This window comes from Peromyscus leucopus, chromosome 6 (genome assembly GCF_004664715.2).
Source record: "Peromyscus leucopus breed LL Stock chromosome 6, UCI_PerLeu_2.1, whole genome shotgun sequence".
Classification (NCBI taxonomy): Eukaryota; Metazoa; Chordata; class Mammalia; order Rodentia; family Cricetidae; genus Peromyscus; species Peromyscus leucopus.
Genome location: NC_051068.1, coordinates 34,537,847 through 34,544,731, shown reverse-complemented (window position 1 = coordinate 34,544,731; position 6,885 = coordinate 34,537,847).

The window sequence follows — 6,885 nt, the reverse complement described above, 5'->3', positions numbered from 1 at the left end:
CAAATAAGGGCAAATGGGAATTCACAAATAGTCAGAGCTGTTCAACTTCCTAGAAATGCAAATGTAGTTCCCAAATAGGAAAACAGTCCATGCTTCCAGGAAGATCCAGTGAGCCTTATTGGAGGCCCCGAAGAGGATGACTCATTCCCTCCCTTACCCTCACTACACTCTGGCTTCTTTTGGCCTGCTGCTAGCAGGTAACTGCTGTTTTCCCTTGTCCTCCTCAGCATGGATTTTGTCCTTTGCTAATTCACAACTTTTTTCTTTTTGAGACAGGGTCTGATTCTGTAATCCTGGCTGCACCTGTGTAGACCAGGCTGGCCTCAAACTCACTGAGATCCTCCTGCATCTGCCTCCCGAGTGCTGGGATTAAAGGTGTGCGGCATTACGCCTGCAGTTTTTCTCATTTGCAATCTCTACTTTTTCAGGATTTCAGCCTACATCGAGCTGTGCTGTCCCAAAACCTCAGTGTGTGAGTTTTTAATCATCTGTTCTAGATGCTAATGAACACATGCTAATATTTCTACCTCAAACACCATAAGAAGAGAAGTTACCTGAAACAGTTAATTGTCTTTCTTGTTGAAGTACAGCCTGTTCCAGGCTTTAGCCCAAAGTATTGTCAGTTTTGGCGATAGAAATCAATTTGCCTGGTATGTTTTAATGATCAGAGATGTAGATAAATAAATAGAAACAAAGAGAAGCCAGATTCACATCCGTGAATTAGCAGAGAGGGGAGTCTCCTGCCGTCACAGTAGTAGGAGCTGTGACTTGGAACTGCTCCCTGGACACTAGAACCACAGGTCACTAACCATCCCCTTGCCCTGGTTGGTGCTGGAATCCTACACTGGTTTAATTACCACCAGAGGGAGCTCGATCTAGCAGCCCCCTGCATCACCACCTCCCAGTTCCAGGGCTAAGGAATATACATTAGACTGACCAACACTAGGTCACAGGCTCTCATCCCAGATATTACATGTTGAGTGGGCGAAACAGTGCATGGCCTCTTAGACTTCATCACTGAGACATGGGTTCCACTTGCCACTGAGTCTCAAGTAGTGGAGTTGTAGCAGGAGGGCAAAGCTACAAAAAATGGAGATGTCATTTACAGTAACTCAGATAGGACTGTCCTTCTGTTACAGGCCCATCCCGAGCCAGCTGGCTTTCTCAGGAAGAAGGATGTGGCAGCTCACTTAGAGGGGACCGTGGATAGGGAGGACATCTTGGCTGGCCAAGACAAGACAGTGTCACAACCAAAACTGTACAGGGATTCTTTCACATGTACCATGAAACATGCATAAAAAGGTCATTCAAAGCATGTATTTATGGCATGTCTGCCCTTCCGGCTAGTGTATATGAATTCTAGGGCATGTGCTTTGTCTCCTTGATTCTTATATCCTTAATTCCTGGAGGATAGCAGATGCTCCAAAAACACCTCTTGGATTTAACAGAACTCGTAGAGCAGGAATTTTTCTATAACATCAGACACCACAAATTTCTCCATGCTTTGAGGAATATCATGATTTAAACAACAGAAAAGACACATTGACACATCATAAAAATTATTATGATCTATAATTTTCTTATAGTTATGGTTCCTCAACATTCTTTCAGAGAGCACCGGTTTCTGAACTTGGGGTAGGTGAGACAATTGCTTGAAGACTGAAGGGTGGAAGCAGGAAAGGGAAGGTAGATGTGGGGGAGGTGCATCAAACGGGGGACAGAGTCAGAACACGACAGGACATGTAAGAGTCTGACAGCCTAGAAGAATATTAGTGAATAGACAAAGGAATTTTGAATGTTGCTTTAATGGTCGTAAGGAAGAAAAGGTAAAATTTTTTCAAAGCTTTTATTTTACATATATGAGTGTTTTGTCTGCACATACATGTGTGTACTACATGTGTGCAGTCCCCATAGAGGCTGGAAGAGAGGGCATCAAATCCCCTGAAGTTACAGATCGGGGTGCTGGGAACTGAACCCAGGTCCTCTGCAAGAGCAGCCAATGCTCTTAACCATTGAGCCATTTCCCTAGCCCCAGAGATAATATTTTAAGTGTGCACTATAGCTGACCTGTAGCTAAGATGACCAGGTACATAGGTTTTGCAAGTGTGTACATTAAACATCCCTGGCCACAATTTTATAAAATAGACACTGCTCTATCCAGTTTGTAGATCAAGAAATGAGACTCCAAGAGTTTATATAATTGAGTTACATCACCATCACACACATACTAAGTGTCAGTGTCAGATTTGAATGATTCTCTATTATTCCAAATTCCACATGTTTTCAATAACCATTTCTCCCCAAATAACACTAAATTGGGTGAAGGGCTAGCCCTCAAGCTCACCAGAAGCTATGTCTCCAGAGTCTGCATGTGAATACCCTTCAGGTTCTGCCTTGCCAGTATCCAAAGAGGACACCTGTAAGTAAACTTGATGATTAATATTTCCTAGATATTTGTACATGAGAGAAGAAGAGGAGGAGGAGGAGGAAGAGGAAGAGGAAGAAGAGGAGGAGGAGCATTGATTTCCATATCAGCCATCTACCAAGTTCTTCACTGCTGTAGGAGGCAATAGGGGAGTTTCATATCATTTAAAATAGAGGGTACAATTATTAATCCATTTTAATTCAAATAAAGGGGGTAATGAAGAGTTATACACAACTGAACAAATACAAAGACCCCCAAACCCACTGACGTGTGTTCTCTAGGCCATGTTTGAGTACCCTTCTTTTCTTGTGTACTGTTAGCAAATTGGCTTCGATAATGAGCTGAAAGTCTAACATCACTAGAATTTGCCTGATGTCAAACTGGGAAGGCAAGAAGTCCTAGCCCTGAAGCAAAGACCTTGGATAATCACTAACCATCTATAATGCAATGAGTGGTCTTGCCCCAAAAGATATGTTTAACTAGAACCTATGAATGTGTGCTTGGGAGACATCTGAAGGTCTAGTTAAGACTCTCAAATGTTTTGCTAGACTGAGGTGGAACTTGGAACTAATAAAACTCAGAAGAGAAGAAACACATAGAGAAGATGAAGATGGGAGGCAACCAGGGTGCAATCCATCTGCCTACAAGCTGAGAGCCACAAGGGTAGCCAGAATCTAGGGGAAAAATGCTGTGGGAAAAACATTTGATCATAAAAGATGTTGAGTTAAACCAATATGTATATATTAAAGATATCTTGACTTTAAAATTTGGATATAAGGATGTGTTACTTTGGAAAGGAGATTCTGTTTTTGTCTCTACAGAAAGCCAGAGGCTATGGATTTGTTCCAGATTAAGATACATCAGGTTTGACCAGCCAAGACCCCCTGAAGGTCTCTGATGACACCATGGCCCAGATGATTCAACATCCAGAATTGTTTCAAGGCAACTGGCTCAGACGATACAGCCTCACGGACTACTCCATGATCCTTAAATATTCTTTGCGTCCCCATAAGATACAGCGCCCCCTCCAGCAGGAAGTAGTTAAGAGAAGCTACGCCCAAATTCCCAAATATACCAAGCTGGCTTTGGAGATGTGTAAAAGTTAAAACCTTCCTTTTTAAAAAAAAGAAAAGGGGAAGTGCTGTGGGATGATCTGTATGTCCTGTGGGAGCCCTTCTTGGGTTCTTTGTGGCGTTACCCAGCAGGTCCGTATAGAGGATGATTAGGACCATGGGCCTGAGTGCAGGTGTTTGAGATGGTCTGCACTTGGCTGTGCTGGGGGATGGTCTGTATGTCAAGTTGTTCTGATTGGTTAATAAATAAAACCTGATCGGCCGTGGCTAGGCAGGAAAGATAGGCGGGACTAGCAGAGAGGAAAATAAAAGGACAGAGGCAGAAGGAGATGCTGCAGCCGCCGCAATGACCAGAGACACTGCAGCCGCCGCCATGACCAGCAGCCTGTGAAGACGCCGATAAGCCACCAGCCACGTGGCGAGGTATAGATTTGTAGAAATGGATTAATTTAAGATAAAGAACAGTTAGCAAGAAGCTGCCACGGCATACAGTTGAAAGCAAAATAAGTCTCTGTGTTTACTTGGTTGGGTCTGAGCGGCTGTGGGACTGCGGGTGCAGAGATTTGTCCTGACAGTGGGCAAGGCAGGAAAACTTTAAAGCTACAGAAAAAGCATGCAACAATTTCTCTCAGAGCTTCCAAAGGGACCAAGTGACAATTTAATGTCTCCTTGTTTAAAGCCATCATGAGAAAAGAAGCCAGCTTATGCCAGTCTAGCAGGGGTGGGGGGGATGGGGGAGCCCAGGCAGCAACCAGCCCTCCCCCACCTCTCTCTGAAACTCATAGGGGCTCTTCAGGATTCTCAATGGAGGCCCTGAACTAGAACCACATGGAGTGTGGAAGCAGACTATGGGGCTAGGACTAGAGATTTTAGACACAGATGTTTGAGAACAACTGTCCTGAAGGCTGACAGGCTTAACTCTCCTCTCTGAGCTCTCAGAGTTTGCTAAGTAAAAGTCAACTGGCCATGACATGATTTTAGGAGGCATAGAGAACTTCTCTTTCAATGATAAAACACTCCTGTATATAACAACCCAGTGTAATGAATATGATTGCTCAGGAAGAGGATTAGCGAAAATGCAAGGTAGAATTTACTAAATTGTGAGTAGGAGGCAGTTCTAGTCTGCTTCTCTGCTGCTGTGACAGACATCATGACCATCATGACTAGGGGAGAAAGGGATTTATTTGACTTACAGGTTACAGTCTATCATGAAGGGAAGTCAGGGCAGGAACTCAGACAAGAACCTGGAGGCTGACCTGAAGCAGAGACCATGGAGGAACACTGGTTATTGGCTTGCTCAGCCTATCCTCTTATATAACCCAGGATCGCCTGTGGTGATATTTTATTTGTGCTGAAATGTGATTTTATTTGTATGTTAATAAATAAAGTTTGCCTGGAGATCAGAGGTCATAGCCAGTCAGGCGGTGTGGTATTGTATTCCCCCAAATATTGTGCATTCTAATAAATTTATCTGGGATCAGAGACAGAGCAGCCACAATATTAAACATAAAGGATAGGCAGTGGTAGCACATGCCTTTAATCCTAGCATTCCAGAGGCAGAAATCCATGAGTTCAAGGATGCAGCCAAACATGGTGACTCATGCCTTTAATCCCAGGGAGTGATGGTAGAAAGCAGAAAGATATATAAGGCATGAGGACCAGAAACTAGAAGCATTTGGCTGGTTAAGCTTTTAGCTGGTTAAGCTTCAGGCTTTCGAGGAGCAGTTCAGCTGAGAGTCATTGGGATGAGAACACAGAAGCATCCAGTCTAAGGAAACAAGACCAGCTGAGAAGCTGGCTAGGTGAGGTTAGCTGTGGCTTGTTCTGTCTCTCTAATCTTCCAGAATTCACCCCAATAACTGGCCACAGGTTTGATTTTATTAATAAGACTCTTTAAGATTCCTGCTACAAGGCAGTGGTGGCACACACCCTTAATCCGATCACATGGCAGGCAGAGTTTCTGTGTGTTCAAGGACACAGCCAAGCATGGTGACACGAGCCTTTAATCCCAGTACCAACCATAGAGACCTGGAGGTCTGTATAGACAGGCAGTGATGAGGAAGCCATATGGTTGGGTTTAGAGCCAATGACAAGGCAGAACAGAAAGACAATAAAAACACAAGTCAAAAGGAAGAAGCTCTCTCTGGGGAAGTGACGGCGGCGAGATGGTAAGATGACGTAGTCATGCTCTTTGCCAGTTCTCTGGTCTCTTTGGCTATTACCTCTGTATTTGGCTCTGTGCATCTTATTTACTAAGACTGTTTAGAATTTCATCTACAATCGCCTGCTCAGGGGTGGCACTGCCTGCTGTGGGCTGGGTCCTTTCACATCAACAGTTAATTTGGAGCACAAATGTTGGGAGAGAAGCCTCCTTGAACTTGCCCGCTTGACAACACTGCTCATTAAGCCCTCCTGCATTTTTATTTTGTTTTAAATGAGATGAAGTCTCAGATAGACAAAATTGGCTAGGTAGCTAAAGCCAGCCTTGGACTTCTGATCCTCTGCCTCCACCTTTGGAGTGTTAAGAGCACATAGACATGTACCACCATGCCGAATTTGCATGGTGCTAGGAATGAAATCCAGAATCTTCTCTACCTAGTCAAGCACTCTGCCAACTGAGCTATATATCCAGCCCCACTCTTGCATTTTAGATGAGGCACATGCAGACCCACGTAGAAAAGTCTCACAAGCCCTGGATAAGAAAGAGAAGAAATACAGCATGGTCTTTACTCACAATGGTACCTCAGAGTTTAGCTCCCTGCCTGTCTCTACCTGGAAAATCAATGAACACAGACAGAAATAGTGTGGTCCAGGAGCTGGGCACTGTTGAACAGCGGGGTGCGCACGTGGGCATAGAGACTTCGGCATCCCGATACTCTGTTGACTGCTTTCCAGCCAAAGAAAAATGGGTCTCAAGGTGGAAATCCATCTGACCACATAGACCAGCCAATTGGGTCCTTGAATGGCTGAGTAAAAGGAACCCAGCTGAAATATCTAAAGAAGCCCAGGTGTGGAAGGCTCCCGTTCCCGAATTCCTTTACATGACTGTGACAGTTGTTGGTGGAGACTTTTATGATTATCTGTGACTAGCAGTCATAGAAACCATGGTCCTATTCATTCATTTGATGGCTTCTCAGAGGACTGAGAGGGCGTTAAGGAGAAAGGCTGAACTGGGGGAGGGGTGTCGAAGGTGAAATTCGTCATAGGAGGAGGCGATGTCCCCACGCAGCTCGCCTTTTGGGAGTAGGGGCTACACAGGACTCATAAAGACGTAAAAAGGAGAAACTTTGGAAGGAAGGGGATGCTCTCCCCTGCGCCTAAAAGAAATCTCAGCCCCACCACATACCCCCACAAAAGTTCACCGCACCACACCTGCCTTCCCCAGAT